General features: G+C 40.3%; 1 protein-coding gene across 2 annotated transcripts in view; it reads right to left on the bottom strand.

Moving 5' to 3' along the window:
* The window catches only part of MACROD2 (mono-ADP ribosylhydrolase 2), a 1,910,609-nt gene that overhangs the window by 577,767 nt on the left and 1,314,829 nt on the right, over nt 1–18,013 (bottom strand). The window lies entirely within an intron of this gene.

Raw genomic sequence — 18,013 nt, 5'->3', positions numbered from 1 at the left:
TGCTCATTTTTTTAGAGTCGGTTTTTAAACATTTACAGAGGCACTACTGCTTAAACTATATGCATTGGACTGAATGTTTGTGTCTTCCCAAATTTACATGTTGAAGCCCTAATGTGATGGTATCTGGAGGTGGGGTCTTCGGGAGTTAGTTGGTGGGGGGGAGACCCTATGATAGGGTTCCAGTTCTCATCAGAAGAGGAAGAGAGCCAGCTAGCACTCTGTTTTTCCCCTCCTGAAGGTACAGTGAGAGGACAGCCATCTGCAAACCAGGAAAGGGGCCTTCACCAAATACCAGATCTGCGGGTATGGTGATCTCAGACTTCCCGGCCTCCAGGACTGTGAGAAAGAAATGTTGGTTGTTGAAGCCACTCAGTCCAGGGCAGTTTGTTAGAGCAGCCGTAACTGCCTAAGACCCTGTATGTTACCCAGAAATGTGTAAAGAATTTGACTGAAAGAGTTGAGGAACAAATGCGAAGAGAGAGCTAGCTCTAAACCAGGCTAACGGTGGAACGTGAACTGAGCATAGCGACGTCCTCTGCCAATGTACCTCTGTGTAAATTTAATCATGTTGTTTTCATCTTCCTCGTCTTCTTATTTTTCAGCTGAAAATGAAGATGATAGCATTCACTGTATAGACATGTGCTGCAGAAATCGATGACGGAATTTTTTAAAAATGTGACTGATACTATGATACAAAATCCAAACACTGCAGCTGTGGTTGACTGTAATACCAAACATTATTACTGAGCTCAAAAATGATGAGATGTCTGTCTTTTTTCTTTATATCTTTGGGTTAAATGTGTACTGCATTTTATTTTCCTTAACATTTTTATAGACTGCATGTTTATTCCCTTTACATGGATGTCCTATTTAAAAAGTCAAAATTTATGTGACTTTGTTGTAGAAAGAGGAATAATGGACTCTGTTAAGCTCACCTATATGTCTGCAACGTGACAGATTTCTTTTTTCTATTCCTTTACTAGTAAATACTATTAGGACAGTTTCTGAAATGAAATAGGAGCTACCTTTTAAATGAATTAATGAGATCATTTTTTTTTTTTATTCCTTGGGTTCCAGAGGTGCCAATAAGACTGTGAAGAATGTTCTTGAATGATTCAATACATCCAAGGACACAACCATGAAGAGATAGCATGAAGCAAATCCTCCTGGAAATACTCTAGTCTTTTTAAAGGCATTCACCAAGACCACTGACAGGCCTTTCTCTCCGTGTGAAAACCAGCTGCAAGCTTACCGTAAGCAATTTATTACTCATAGAAAGGGCCCAGAGGTCAGAAATGGCCGACTTAAAAATACAAATAGAAATTAGAGAGGGCTCCGGGTCATCCCTGTCATTTTTGCCGTGCTCACTCCCATTCCACTGTGCCTTTTAACTGAAGAAGAGGGACGTGTGTGTACAGCTCGTGCCTCAGGGATTCCATGCGAGTGAACTGAGCACGTAAACATCACCACCCATCTTGTATTTGCGACAGAGAGAGAGAGAGGTTGAGACCTGATGCATCAAGCAATCAAGCAGAGGCTGGAAGATACCATGTTTTCGACAAGCAAGCCCACTTGAAACCCCATCTGGACATCTTTCCAGTTCATCTTGTTGGGCCCTTAATGGAACTTCCCTGGGCATCAGTCTCCTCCTTAGTAAATGGAAACTAAAGGGTCCATGGGAGGCTCAGGGGAAATAAGGAACACAGGACACTGTATCTGACAGGTAGTAATAACTCAATCAAGCTTCACTTCAAGGAGAACTATTGCCCTGCACCCATCTTGGCACTACTGATATTTTGGACCAGATAATTCTTTGTTGCTAGTGGTTGTGTGGTGCATTGTGAGACGGTTGACAGCATCCTTGGACCCTATCCACTTGATGCCAGTGGTATCCCCCCAGTTATGACAATAAAAAAAAAATATGCCTCTACATTGTCAAATGTCCCCTAGAGGATCAAATCATCTCCTGGTTGAGGACAACTGCCCTCGAATCTGAGGCCTAGACCCCAGCAGTACTGTCAGCAGCCAGTCTCCAACTATCAGCCTTTTCAAGGATTGCCTCAGATGCAAAGGGTTACTTCACTCGGGGTCATGCCCCTTCCCAGGACAGTCCACATCCAAAGACTAATTAATACAGAGTGGGAAGGCTTGGCTCATCTTAGCTTAATTCAGTGCAACACTGAAGGGCCCTACCAGCTCCAGAGCTCCTCTTTCCCTCTGCCCACTCCTGCTTCCCTCCCCTCTCTTCCCCAGGTGTGTATCCCAAGGGCACACCTAAATAAGCATCGTGCACCCTAATCTCTGTCTCAGCGTCTGCCTCCTGGGGAACTGATCTAACGACCTTCTGCTTCTGTCTTAGGGCCAGTTATAGGAGTCTTTTCCCCGTTAGATCTAGCAGAAGAGAACGTACTGAACAGTTAATGGCAACTTGCATTTGCCTCACCTTCCAGCAATATCTTGGAATCAATCATGCAACTTAGTAATTGAGTCTGAATGTACCAACTGCCTTGTCTGTTTTAACAAGGACAAATAGCTTCATCTAGAAAATGACATCGTTGCCTTGAATGTGAAAGCAAATGGTCGTGTAATGGAGGATGGCTTTAGTAATATTATTGCATTAATTCAAACAAAAAAGCAATGATAAAGCAGAGATGGAAATACAATATCATGGGAAAAGTTCACTTTATGTAAAACAACTTTGCATGTAATTTGTCCAAACTAAATCTCCTCCATTAATCACTTTTTATTGAGAGAGAAGGAGAGGGAGGGAAGGAAGGAGGGAATGAGGGAGGGGGGAGAGAGAGAAAAAGAGAGAGAGGTTGAGAAAGAAAGGGTGAGCAAGTGAGCTCAACTAAGGGATTTTACAGCATATTATCTGTGTTCTTTGCCATAATAAATTTTAGATAATGTCACCAGAAGTGAGTAGCATGGGATTTCTTTATATCAAAGTTGTATTTAACATAACCACCTCCCACAAAAATCCTCTCCCGTGGAAGAATGATAGATTATACCAAAACCCAGGCCAATTAGCCTGGTTTGTTTCAAGTGCACATAACTCAGCCGTCACCTGTGGAACTTGGGGAATGACATCACCAGCCTAATTTAAGGCTCCATATTCTCCTTCCAGAAGCCCCAGGAGCAAAAAGTATCCGTGCTAATCAAGCCCCAGCCATAAGAAACTTGCTTCCTTGCACTTGACTTTTAGGCTTATTTTTCCAAGTCAACATGCACTTGCTCTCTTGGGGGAAAAATAATCATTTAATTTGGAGAGTGAGAGAGGATTTTTTCTTTTGTGAAATTATAGATTGAGCCACTAAATGGAAAATACTTCCTTAAGCCATGTTGGCTTAAGCATGTTGGTTTCAAATAAATCTGTAAAATCACTGAAATCCTTAGGGATGTAGACCATGCCTCCCATCCTCTTCAATGTCTGTTTCCACTTCTCCATTTGAGGGCAAGGAAGGAAATACCCACCACCTTCTTTATCTTGATTCTAATAGTGCCCCCAAACCAAGGCAATAAGCTCTAAGCCAACATCATAACCATCCCGTGCATTTCTCTGACCCTTGATTCTTGGTTCATGCTTTCCTACAAAGTGAGAATTTCTTTCTCTCTTCCTTATCCATGTTCATTGCTGTCTACCCATTGCTTATGCAACATCCTTGCCAGCTGGGTGGGACTGACTCTATCCTCAGCTGCATGGGAAGGTGTTGATTGACCTAAGTAACTAGCACACATTCCCCTTGGCCATAAGGAGAGAGAGATGGAAAGTTCTGACATCAGTGAGCTGTTGGTGTAAATTAACTGTAAAGTGCTCCCACTCTTGAGAATGTTTCAATTGCTGAGCCAACACTTTCCTTCTTGTTTAGTCAGTTTTAGTTTGATTTTCCATTATTTGCAAGCAAAAGCATGCTACCTGATACTCCTTCCATTTAACTGTTTTTAATTATATATCCCATTTGAGGAAGCTATCGATTGCAAGAAACACACTTATTTTGTTGTACTTTGTATACCACTAAGAAAGAAGAAGCTCTATGAGTTGAAATATAACATATGTTTTCTTATCATTTAGGATTTTTACTGCATACTTAATTGAAATTGCTATTTTGGATTTATTTAGATAATTTCTTAAATCACATATTGCTCTAGGGAATAGATTAAAAAGAGATAAATTGGTTAAGTTTTCCTAAAACTCGTCCATATGCAGAGTCCAGTATTTCTGAATCATTTTTCACTACAGTGTCACAGGTAAGAGTTTTCCACAGTTTCATCCTTATGCTCTCAAGAAAGGTGTTGTTGACCCAGTTCTTCATGAGCTCTCCACTCTGGACTTCTCCTCCAAGCTTCTAATACCTTCTCTGAAAGTTTTGAAGCTGGCCTCTTCTTTGTTGTCAAAAAAGGTTTTCAGACAACAGCCAAACACACACCTCCCCCTCCTTTGGCCCCTAATTGGTTGGTTGGCTGAAAGGCAAGAGGTTGCAGCTGCCCAGTCAGCCCACCAGGAATGATAACCAAGTATACACATGTACAGGCAGCAAAAACTCACCATGACTATGCTTGACTGTAAAACTTCCAAGGGCATAAGAGGTGCCCTACTTTCAAGGAAGACAGGATATGAGAAAATGAGCATCTTAGAAATAATGGAACATCAGGGTACCATTCTTTGTCTTTAGGTGTTTGGTTATCATAGTCCCCTTATCTAGAATGCAGAATACTTGAGTGTTTCTCAAACTGTGATATGCCTAACTCTAGGAGGATGCAAGACATTTTGAGATGGCAAACAGATGGCCATTACTCATTTCAGTGTAATATCTACATATTATTTTGATATACCCTATATCCCCATTACTTTCCCCAAGTCTTCATCCCTCCTTATATCTGCATGCGTTACCATGTGATTTTGCAGTTCCTCCATTAGGGGAGAATGTATTTTCTTTGTGGAAAATGGACTTGAGCATATGACTTTGGTCAGTGGGATAATAGTAGACATGACATTTAGACTTGAACTTTTACACTCCTGACTTTAGAGGAGAACCATGAGGAGGACGTGCTTCATGTAGCCTGAGGCTGAGAGACAAGTACAGTCTGAAACCATCCAGGGCAGCTGTGTCCCAGTGAACCCACAAGTGTGTGAGCAAGGAAGACATGCTTCTTATTATGTCACTAAGTTTTGGGGCTGTTTGTTACACAGCATTGCTGTGACAATAGCAATGATATAAAATATGCTAAAACTCCAAGTTATTGTAATGACTTACAAGAAGGAATACTGGTTTTCCACTTAGGGTGAGGATATAAAGTTTCCTTTGAAAATAAAAGAGTCAATTAAGATATTAGAGAATCATCATATTAGAAGGTGGAATGTAAAAAATAAAAAAAAATAAATAATTGAATAATTAAATAAGGACAAAAATGGCAGGTACATGAAAGTAAGGATGTGTTCAAAAAATGGTGGATACATGCTCTTTACACAGGTGAAAAAAATTACTGAAAGAATAAATGGATACCATAAAAACTCAAATCACAATGTAGTATAGCTATATTACTATCAAATCACATAGTCTTCCTAAAAAGTTTTAAAAGAAACAATTTAAAAATTTAATGACAATGGGAACAATAAGGAAATACATAACATTTCTAAATGTGTGTGCACCTAAAATGTAACTTTGAAATAAATGATGCAAAAGTTGAAACAAATAAAAGAAAAAATTGCAACTATAAAAAAAAGAATGCTTAAAATTAGGGAAATAGTGATGCAGTAAATAGAGGTTTGAATCAGGAGGCAAGAGATCGGAGTCACTCATTAGCTATAAATCTGAGAGCCAACAGTGTGTCTCCTCAGTGCCTCAGTTTTCCCATCTACAAAAGGAGCAGAGCTGTATTAGATGGTTTATTCGGCTATTTAATTCTACAACGCTACAGTACAGACTCTTCTCCCTTTCTATAGCTCAGGATAAAGATGACAGAGAGTCAGACAATTTCATAGCATCCTTACAGTGTTTGGACATGGGAGGTGGCAGCATGGCAACAGTGACAGCTGTCAGTTTTGAATTACTGCAATGTGCCAAGCACTGGACTAAGGGCTCTATGTATATCTTCTGATTCATTCTCACAAACAATCCTGTGATAAAGAACATATTACCCCTTTTCAATAAACCTGGAGGACCAGTAAAGCAAAGAAAGCAAACTCGTACAAGGTCAGAGAAAGGAATGCTAACTAAGGGATTTAGTTGTTATTTTGCATAAAGAATAACTGATCCTATTTTTTGTCTTTAATATTTCTTAATCATTCAAATCATGCATGAGTATATTCCCAAAGGCTAAATCAAGACTGGTGTAGGTAGAGAGCACTGAGAATTTCTCCTACAGCCACGCCCCTCCCTTCTCTGACTCAACTAGAACACCCTCCCCACCAAGCTCTCATGGTCAGCAGCATACCAATCAGTCCTCTCTTCACTTGCCACCACATTTTAAATAAAACTTGAAGTAAAGACCATGGCCTTCAAGCTCCCAGTGATCTGGTTCCTGGCTTCCTTTGCCCCCTCCTTTTCTTCCACTTGTCCCTTTGCTCACAGAGTTGCAGCCACACTGGCCTCCTTTTGTTCTCCAAACACACAAAACACAGTCCTGCTTCAAGGACATTGGCCTTGCTGTCCCTACAGTCTGGCACATGTTCCTTTAGATCTCTGATCAAATGTCACCTCCTCAAAGAGGCTCTTTCTGGCCTCCAGCTAAATTACATTCTATTCCCTTAGACTGCTTTGTATCCCTTTAATGACTCCTACACCACCTGACACACAGTTGTTTGCTTGTTCTCTGTGTCCTCAATTTCAATTTCCCCCGCTGGCCTGCAACTCCCAAGAAGACCTTTGTTTTACTTGTTGTTGTATCACCAGTACCGAAAAGGCGGACTGGAACTCAATAAATATCTGCCGAATGGATAAATAATTAAGTTAGATGGCATAGATAAACATGCTCATATATTTTTTCCTACATAAGTTGGAGCATGCGTTGCGGTTTATGTTCTGAGATTAGCTTGTTTTCATGTCATAGATCTTGGAGATCATTCAATGTCAGTGCGTACTGATCCATCTTATGTTTCTAAGGTCTATACACTATTCTATGGCATGGCTGCACTGTTTATCTAATATTGCCACACTGATGAACACAGAGGGCACTGGTAAATTTTGCTATAACAACTACCCTCGCAACAAGCATTCTTGACTATGCCTTTAAGTACCGAACAGTATTCTGGTAGGATCTATTTCTAGAAATGAAATTAATGTGTTTCACCACTGGGTTAAAGGAAAAGTACATTTAAATTTTTGAAAATATTGACGAGCTGCTGCCCCCAAACATGTTTTTCTAGTATAGAACCTCTTCAATAGTAAAGAAGAGTCCTTAATTCCACTTTCCCCCCCATTACATGGGTGAATAGAGCAAAAGGATGCTGTCTGCTTAACAAATTGCACTGGAAAATGCAAACCACCGTACCTCTCATCTCCAAGGCTACATCACCTGAAGGCCAAGGTCATTTAGAGGAGACTGTGAATGAGATCACATGCAATTGGCCAGAGAAGTGTTTGAAGTGCAAGCTCACCCAGGCACCATAATTATAAGCAATAACTTTGTTGTTGTTTTCTTCATTATACCTTGGAAATAGCTGTCATAAAGTCATTTATTGCCAGCTGCTCGCGTGTTTATAACTACAACTCCACACAGTATAAAACAAACTATTACATAGCTATGAATAGCAGCAGTCCTCTTCCAAACTTTATATTTTCCAAGAAGACAGCTGGATTAGTTCCACCGTGAATTTATTAGGATGCAAAATGTCAGAACCAGAGAAGAGAAAACCTTGCCTTTTGCCCGAGCTTGCTCATGTGACTGCTAGGAATGCTTTACTGTAAACTATACATATGTGAGAACAAGAACAGGTCACCATAAACCTGCTGCATCCAAAAGAATGTTCATTCTGTTCCAAAATGTCTACATCTGTAAACTCCCTTTATGTAGAAACAAAGGGAAGAAACAAGGGTTAGAAAAGAAAAACAAAACCCTAAACTACCTCTTATCAACAGCAAAACACTTGTGTAATATGAAAGCTCCTACTGGAACCAAAACGTCCTGAAAATGATGACTTTTCAAAAACCTAATTACCTCTAATTTTGTAAGTGTCCCCTCTCCATCCTCCTTATAATTAAGGACACGTATCAGGCAGATGTTGCATCCTGGCACTGAGGGGTGAGGAGTGTGTGGGAATGCTCTGAGGTGACCTTTTCTGGGCAGAGCCAGGGGCAACTGAGATCAGAGTCATCATTTCAGATCCCCTGAGAAGTAAATTACCCCCTTGAGTGTGAACAGCCCGTAGCTCAAAACCACTGCCGAGGGTCTAACTGTGCCTGCAGGGAGGGGCCTTCCTAGCTGAAGAAGAGGCCAAAATGACAAAGAGGAATCGTGTGCTCAGAGGACTGAGGGACTAGAGTACTGAAGTATAGGGCTTAAGATAGGAGCCCCAGAGGCCTTGTGGACCTTTGAGCTTTCCTTAGCATGGCCATAAGGGACACTGTCTGTGACCCACCCTTTATCATTCTCATGTGCTCCTGCCCTTGGTGCCCCCCACCAGCCCCCACAGTGACTATCATTGACCCCCTTTGTCAACCAATGATTGTTGGATAGGGTGTGGGAGGGTGTAAATACCAGCACACTTTACCCTGCTGAGAAAAATGTGACTGTGGTCTTCATCGTCTGGAGACTACCATCATTGGGTTTACACTCACATGGGATTTGGCCTAATGTCTAGCCTTCTCTTCTAGTCCAGTGCCTCATATCTCACCCTCATTTTTCTTGGGATTTTCCCAATACATCCCTTTTCCCCAAATCTTCACCTCAGAGTCTGCTTCCGGGGAGCCAACCCATGGCATATGTTGTTGTTTTTTACCTTAATGCCACTAGCAGTAAAACTATTAAAGTAAAATACACCTGGGGGGTTATTTTGGGAGAACTTCAAAGGAAACAGAGCACATGGTCATCCCCAGTCAGGCTTGGTAGGAGGAAGCAGAAAAAGCAAGTAAATCCTTGTGAAGCCACGGGAAGGAAGAAAGGACATCCTCAAGACTGTGAACAACTTGAGCAACTGAGACCTGGCTCAGAGACAAGGAGGGACTGACAAGGACATACGACTGGGAGGAAATTCAGAAAGTAACCACTTAGGGAGAAGGTGGTGGCCCTGGGACTCTATGTGTCCCATGCTGAGTACAAGGCCCCAACACAGATTGTGCACCATATAAAGTTTTGTTAAACAAATCCAAGTAGGGGTTATCATCCACTCATGGTTTTGAGCAAGTCCCTGGCTTTTCTTAATAGTATATCTTAATATCACTCTTAATTAGAAAGTTGAAGATCTGACTTCTAGAGAAACATTAAGAAAACCCATTAACAACAAATAACCACAAAACAAAAAACACAGATGTTCTCATGGAACATAGAAGCCCAAAAGGCTCAACACACTTGGACAGTGAGGTGGTATTTTCTAAGAGTCTATGGACTGGGCACTACAGATAGAGTAACTCGACCATTTACCAGCCAACCAGTCTCACAGCTCCTTCCCAGCCTCACTAGTGGTCTGCTAATGAACAAAACAGCTTTTAGAAGGAAGGGAGAGAATACACATTCAACAAATATTTATTGAAAGACCATAGATACAGACAGGATACCAGGGTATCCAGAAGCTTTGGCTATCTATCAGTTTTCTGTCTTCCTATGGCTTAATAAAATAAATAGGAATAAAGATACTACCTAAGAAATTCTAAAGCTTCCAGGATATTTTCACATGGGCCTGCCTATCTCTGATAATAATCATGTAAGACTCAGAGGAAGCATTATTATCACTATTCACAGATAGTATGAGTGATCTTCACAAAGTGATGCAGTGGCCAAGGGGAAAAGCTTAGACAGGAGCCCTGATGTCCTTGACTCAAAATTCTAAGCACTTCCTGCTGCAGTATAGAGTGAGGGAGGTCAGGGTTGAAGAAGGAAGGTGGAGACAGAGGAAGAGTCCATCCTGAGCATGTTCAGTTCTTGAGAAAAGACTGGTTGGAAATAAGAACTCTTTATCAGCACAAACACAGCACAAAAACCCTTCTAGGCCTACCCACCAGATCTTACCTACTAAATCAGCTGTCAAACTGAAGATCAGGGTTACAGGGTAATTGAAGATTAGGACACTTTGGAACCACAGCTCTAATCTATTCAGATGACTGAAGGTCAGGATACTTTGAGAACCACTGTGTGTATTCTATTCTAACCAAGGTTGTTCTTTCCCATTGCTGCACTAGACCATTGTCATCCAGCCTGCATCCACCTCATATCCAGCACAGACTCTCTCTCCCATTAAGATAAGCTTAGGTCCTTTCCTGTCTATGCTTATTTATCTGCCACAGAACACATGATAGGAGAGTGAGCGGATTGCCAGATTACCAACACATATGCAGGTTTTATTCCTGCAGACTTTTTGACACTTCTGTTCCATCTCTTTACTGTTCCATCTCTTTACAGTATCAGCATGTTCTCTCCACAAATTGGGCAATTTCATTCCAGGCCCTCAGTAATTTCATGGTGTGATCTTAAAAACATCTCATAGAAAAAGAGATGGTTTTCCTTATGAATACAGCCACTCCTTAAGTCAATTATATATGCAAACACTTGACTCCATTTCATATTTATGGGAGTCAGGTGAGACTCTATTGATAGTTGCTTGGGACCTAAACTAGTGTGGTTTGGAAAGAATAAGGGCCTTAAATAAAATGAGTTGTGATTATTCAGCCTGAGTCAATATGTAAAGGTAATAAATTCTTCTTTCCTTAGTCACAAAGGAAGACATTAGTCAAGCCTAATGCACACTTTATAACAAGGGAATTAATTAGGGGATAATGACTAAGAAAGAGGTGTCTAAAGGACGCACCCTGTAGGAATGACTAAAATAAAGGAAAGCAAGAAAGGAAAAGGAAAAGGAAATTGATCATAGTCATATTTCCCAAGTTCAAGAATTGCTGCTCATGGCCTGAAAATGGCTGTGCTTTGTGGGCCATCAATCACTCTGAAGAGTTTTATCAACTGGAGTCCATTATGGAAATGAGCAAAAAGAAAAAGACTGGAACGGCTAGCCTGCAAGAAGATGTCTGACAGCTCAGGCCCCAGGATGTGAGTTATTTGTATACACTTCCCAGTGCTCACTGCATTAATCCAGCCAGAATTCTGCTAGAACCACAAGGAGGGGAGGAGGCAGCTGGCCTCCAAAGTATACACTGAGGGTCAGTGTACACACAGTTGTGTACACAGTTGGCTCCAGCTCTAGGAGATGAACAAACCATCAGGATGAGCAGACCAAATTTTACAGAATGTGACACACCCATTATTCACTAAGAAACAGTTAAAACTAAATGTCTTTCTATTCTTAGGGAGTTAATTTAATGTATGTACTAAGAGAGTCAATGAGGTCACACATGCATTAATGCATGGATGGATAGGTGAAAAGATAGCAAGATGGAAGGAAAGATAGATAAATGGATGAATGGATGGATGGAACAATACTTGATTTAGAGATGAATACTTTTAGGCACCACCAGCTCTGCTAGACTTTTACTTCATTTAAAGTTTAATTTCACCAAGTGAAGGATTTAATTTTTAACCACAATCTCACAGTTGTATCTTGATTAAAGACAAACAAAATAAAAACCATCCATAACAGATTGTAACTCTGTCTCAGATGAAACTTATTATAGCCAAGCGTTATATTCCTTTCAAGTATGTGAAAGGATTTCTGCCCACTGCTTTTTCCTCTCCCTCCATGTTATTGTTCCTTCTTTTTGGGAGTCACTGAAAATGGGACATATCCTCAACATGGGAAATAATAGTTGCATTAATATAACAGATGTCACTTGATGTAATTGAGGAAGGTTTTTGAGGACACAGTAAGAAATCCGTAATTAGGCAAGGATTCTACGCTAGAGATTTATTTCCCATAAGTTCCAAAGAGCTGTCCAAGTTTCCTCCATCTTTTTCAACTGACATTTCGTCATGAGATCTCTAGCCCATCTCTAGCTGCAGAAGCTATAAATGATCCCTTCTGACCACTCATCACACTACTTTACTGATTTTTAGTGTTCCTCTAAAAGCGCAGTTATCCTACAAGTGCAATTGCCCTGGGCAGTTATCTGCTCCAACTACCCCATGCCTGGCTCCCCTCCCTACCATCTCTGATGAAGCTCATACAGGCTCCACCTGAACTTGCCCTGGGATGGGGAGCTCACTGGCTCAGAAAGTGAATGGACCACTGCTTCTCAAACTTCAATGTGTATCCACTCATCTGAGCATTTTATTCAAATGCCAAGTCTGATTAGGTAGATTTGAGGCAGGCGGAGATTATACAGTTCTAACAGTCTCCCAGGTGATGCTAATGTTGTTGATCTGGGTACATTTATAGTAGTAAGTGGATAGAAAATAATATCACTTCAAGTTCTACTTTTCAACATAACGTTGAATGAATTCCAACCCAGGGAAGGCTGGGAGGAAATTACTGTTCCACTTAACACATGGATAACTGAAGCAGCAGAGCTTCCAAAACTACACACAGTCAGTAACAAGCCAGGAAGAGGGCAGATGATGAAGTCGATGCTCTTCCCTCCACACCTGCACTTTCCACAAAACTGCCCTATTCAAACACCTGACTCCTTTAATCATGATAAATACCCTTGTCCTCCTGCTCACATGAAATGTCAACCCCCCACTCTCAACTATTTTGTCTGTTTCTATCTGCACATGCCACTTGTATATATCAGATCCACAGTCAATGTATTCCAGAAGTTTGGACTAGACTAGGTCTCAAACATTAATGTGTAGGCAAGTCACCAGGAGACCTTGTTAAAAGCGGATTCTGATTCAGTAGGTCTGGGCTGAGGTCTTACTTTCTGCATCTGTAATAAACTCCCAGATGATACTAATGCTGCTGATCTTTGGACTTCACTTTAAGGCACAAGAGTTGAGACTACTACCCACAAAACTTTCCCACTTCTGATTTCTCTGCTTATGTTGGCCCTTACGTCTCTAAGGCTTGACACAAGCAACAGGCAACTTGATTCCAAGTAGCACTCAAAATGAAAGTAAGGCTTGAAGCAGCTTCTCATGATGTCTCCAATCACTATACAGGTGGTATGAACCACCTGCATATACATCTGTAGTTGTGAACATGCTACCTGGTGAGGCAGAAGTCAAGGACTAAGTCAGGTGCTCTTTTTTATTTTCTTGGCTGAGACAAAAGCTGAGGCATCCACTCTTGCCAAAATTGCAAGTGGATTTTTTCCTGGGTTGAGAGGAAAGCCCTACGGAATAACTGCTGAGAACTACTTGTGCTCTAAGAACTATAATTCAGAAATCTGAGACACTTTCAAGAACCTGATCATACTTAGAAGGCATAGACTATTACGGACTAAAAAAAACGTCACGAACATATAAATTCTTGTGTCCTGTCTTTGGATTGAAACATAAATCACCCATTAATTTATAATTTTTTAAAACTCCATTAAGGATTCTCTGAAATCTCAACCCAGTATTTAATAACCCTTCCCAACCACAAAACACTTTCCTTGTTTTGATTTGGTATGATGGAGTCATCCTTAATGAGGCACACTGGACAATTTTCATAGGATTGGAGCTCCTAATCAATAACTGTAGAGAAGTTAATAATGTAAAGGGAAGACAAACGTTTCTGTTTCCTTTAGTGATGGTGTATTTCCCTTAGTCTGGCAACTCCAGTTCTTCCATTCAGAATTCTGATGTGCCTTGGAATCTTAAGACTCATTTCCATTCACTTTGATGTCTAGCAAACCTTGCAAAAAAAAAAAAGTTTCCTATTTCTATAAGAAATGTCATGACATTTTGCATTCTGCAGTGAATGCACAAGCTTGCAAGATTATGTTGATGTAATGGTGACTCTGCTATCACATCCGGGAATTGAAATGATAGAAGAAAAATGCTAATATGTTCACTAGATGAAATCAAGGAAAGGTACTTATTTATAATTATGGATCTTAATTCTATTTTTCTCTTCTTGAATAATATTATAAAGTATTTTCTAGTTACTTATGGTAAGGGATATTTTTGGAAATTTATTAGCAATGCAGATATGAACATCTTTGGGTATATTTTATTAGGGAGATTTTTAAGTATGTAATGACTTGTCTACAATACTTTATGAGCTTTCATAAATGGGTCATTTGTCCAGATAAGAAATTTAGTGTAGAATGAACATAGAGTTATATTTGGATCTTAATTACACAGGCCAGAACCACTAGCAAAGTCATTAGACATAATAATTCCTAAGCTTCCCAGAAGAAAGGACTGATCAGGGGAGACCTCAGTGGGTCCATTTTCCAACTTCAAGAGGCCTAAAATTTTACACTAGTTTTCTTAATAATTTATATGGTGCAGGGTCTGAGCTAAGATCTCAGAGAGCTGTTAATTTCCAGGTGGAAAAGAGAGTCTGGGTCTACAGAGGCCCCACGAGCTTGGAAAACTGATGCAAGTATCTAGATAAATCGGTCATAATGGAAATCATTTTAGACAGGGGTTTTCTTTAACCAATACTGTGCTGATGTTTTGTTCACTTAGCCCATATACTTTGATGTTTTAGTTTCTGCATTATCACTGATTGGCAAGAAATGGTGTGATTTAAAGGCAACACATAAAGGGTATCAAATAACTCTATTACATGGGTTGGACTTCGTTTTCTTCTTGATCTTTCCCTTCCATTTCAACTTTTTTTTTTTCAATAGTATACAAGCAAAATTAAATCCCCTTGAATTTGCTTAACCTCCATTCTGCAAATCATCATTTGTCTCATTAACACAAATACAATTATAGGGTATTTTGAGGCTCCAACTGGTGGCAACAACTAATATTTTTACAGCTCTTTTCCAATAGCAGTTGCACCTTTGGAGAAATAATGAGAAACTGATTACCAATGATTTAGCATCTGAACTTTTCAGGCATTCTTGGTCACCCACTAAAAAGTGAGCATTGAGAGCAAATGAAAAGGCAGGAAGGAGAGTGTTGGGAGGTGTGAAGAGCTTCCACACAGCCACAGGTGTGTCAAAAGGCACAGGAATAGCAACAACCCATGGAGATACTTCAAATCCTATTTCCATGATGTCTACAGGACACAGAATTGAGCCCTTCGGGCACATCCTCCTGCAGACTGAGATTCCACTTCAGTGAGTAGTACAGAAACTTTATGGGTTAGAAAATGAAAGATAAGCTTGTAAGAAAACATTGGTGTTTCCCATTAAGTCATATTTTTCTCTTAGCTCCTGTGGATTCTCAAAACTCAACTGTAGTCAAAGAATAAAATCATCACCATTTTTAGGTACAGTATGAAGCACTAGCTAAGTAATCTGGGGACAGTTCTAACAGCAACTTATTAGGCTTAATGTATTGTATGTGAGGTTGGAGGAAATCACTTTTTTTCCTGTAAGATTTATTCAAACCCATGCAATCATACTTTTATCTTACACTTTCAAGGACCGATGAGAAAATGTAATGAAAAATCCATAGCAGGATGCAGCCTTTCAAAATTTACCTGAGAAGGGGGATGAGATAAGGGGATATGGAACAGGATTTTCAAAATCTGATTTTTTTTTCATTAACAGACAAAATCAGTTCTGGCAAATTCCTAAACTCAGTCCTTTAACAAAGTAAGAGCATCGATATTGTATGTGAAGAATATTAAGATTTTCTTCACCAAAATTTCAGACTAAGGACAAAAGGAAATTTCAAATTAATGAAATATTTGGCCAGGAAAGAAATATAATGATTTCTAAAGAGTTTCTGTTGTCTTAGAATACTGTCCAGGTTGTGATATGGTTTTTTAAATGTGTGTGTATGTGTGTGTGTGTGTGTGTGTGTGTGTGTACATCTAAGCATATACCCTGGAGGCAACTGGTTAAGATAAAATACCCTAATCAGGTAATTCACCCTTCAGACATGGCTACACCAACAAATCAACCATCATTATCCAATTGTAGAGGATTAGTTAACAAGCAAATGAGATATTAGAAATAATTCTTTATTAGTGAAAAGAGAGGTGTTCAAGATATGTAGCTGGCTGAAGAGATTGTCCAAGCCCCGTCCCCTTTGCATGAGTGATGTATGAGAATCTACAGATTCTGGCAAGCTTAGCCCCCTAAGATCTTGAGAGCCAAGCTGAGGTCCACAGCTCTGACAGTACAATTACACACTGGATGGACAACTCCATGACCTGACCGGCTAAGAGGACTGGCTGCTCAAAATGAACATTTCCTGGAAGGTGTTTGTTGCAATGCCTGCAGACAGAGAAGCATCACTAAGTTTACAGGATAAGACTAGATGGCTATTTTTACAACTGTATGTGTGACAGAAGTCAGCCCGAGAACTGCCTATGTTTGTAACACAGAGTTTGATATAGCTGTGAGATATCGGTAGAACATTTTCACCTCGATCTTTCACCCCGACCAGAGGCTAATAGTATTTGACAAGTGAACTTGATGATTGTTGATAGAGCTGAAAGTTATGGGCAGAAACACAGTAGTAACAAAGGTGGAGCAGTGGACTGGAGAGACTAAGGAGCAGGCATGAGATAGCCGGTATTTCCCCAATACACCCAAAGAATGAGAAACAAAAAAAAAAGAGAAAGAAAAGAATAAGAAGACTAGAGAACTGACCCAGACCAAGAGAGGAAACAAGTGGGCCAGATGTTAATGGCCAATGAAATACCCCAGTTCTGAGGCTGCACCTGTGTTTGTTTCCTTAGCTCATCCAGTCTTGGCTATCGCTCTAAACGGGTGTGTAGCAGGGGCTGCCGATGCTCCACCCACTGCCCCTTGAAGTTCACGTTCCCATGCACACCAGCACCTTCTCATTGCTAGCCCCTGGGACTCTCTGACCATGGATGGGTGATGGATATCAGGTGGGACAGTTCTGAGATGCGCTCCATGCAGTCTATCAGAGGATCTCGTGGGATTGCGCCCTTGTTGCCCATAGCAGTAACCTGTTCAATAATGCACCTAGTAGGTCCTAGCATCACCGCCACAATTAATTACATGCACTCAGCTAGTTGCCATGTGTGTTTTCGGGGAAACTGAGCCTCATATATATGCTCATATTAGGTACACGTGCTCATATTAGTGCCCATATTAAGCACACGTTCTAAATAAACCACCTTAATTCTCTGAGAGACATAAACCAATTGCCCCTTCTCTTTATTGCTATTTCTGCATTCTATGGCCATGTTGCTGTTCTCCTGCTTGGAAGAATTATAAACTACAGCATTGTGACTCCTGGAACTGCATATAATCACTATTCAAGAAGAAAAATGAATTGCAAAATAAAAACCTTCCCTGCAACTTGATATACAGAAGATAAAGGCAAGGAAGTGGAGAAGTGAAATCTTAGGCAAGCTTGATGCTCAATCACAGTAATTTAACCATAAAAATGACGAGCAAGAGCTTTGGGATATGTATCATAGTATCATTTGGTCCCGAGTAAAGGTTATTTTACTGCACTAAGCTTTGCAGATTGTCCATTTGCACACAGTTGATCTATATCCAACAAGAATTGGCTTCCATGGGAGCTTTAAAATAATAATAACAATAATAATAAATTGATTTTGTTATAGCTTTTATTATCAGTTGTAGTTAAGGAAAGGCAGAGAAGAATAGAGGCTCAATGTATTAATACTTGAATAGCTAACAAGCAAAAGAGATACTAGAAATACGTTTTCATCGGTGAAATGAGTGGGGTTCAAGATTTGTAGTTGGAACTGAAGCTGGGGAATAAAGATCCCCTGGCCTGATGGTCCGGAGGCAACTATTTACTGTGCGACCACAGAGATTTCCCCGAAGCTATTAGAATAGATAAAATGACACCACGTTCACAAACCAACTTGCTTCACCTTTTAAGAAATTCTCTCCAGGTTTCCTTTGCC

This window comes from Ailuropoda melanoleuca, chromosome 13 (assembly GCF_002007445.2).
Source record: "Ailuropoda melanoleuca isolate Jingjing chromosome 13, ASM200744v2, whole genome shotgun sequence".
Lineage (NCBI taxonomy): Eukaryota > Metazoa > Chordata > Mammalia > Carnivora > Ursidae > Ailuropoda > Ailuropoda melanoleuca.
Note: the sequence above shows the minus strand (reverse complement) of the source record. Positions and strands in the feature narration are given on the sequence as shown.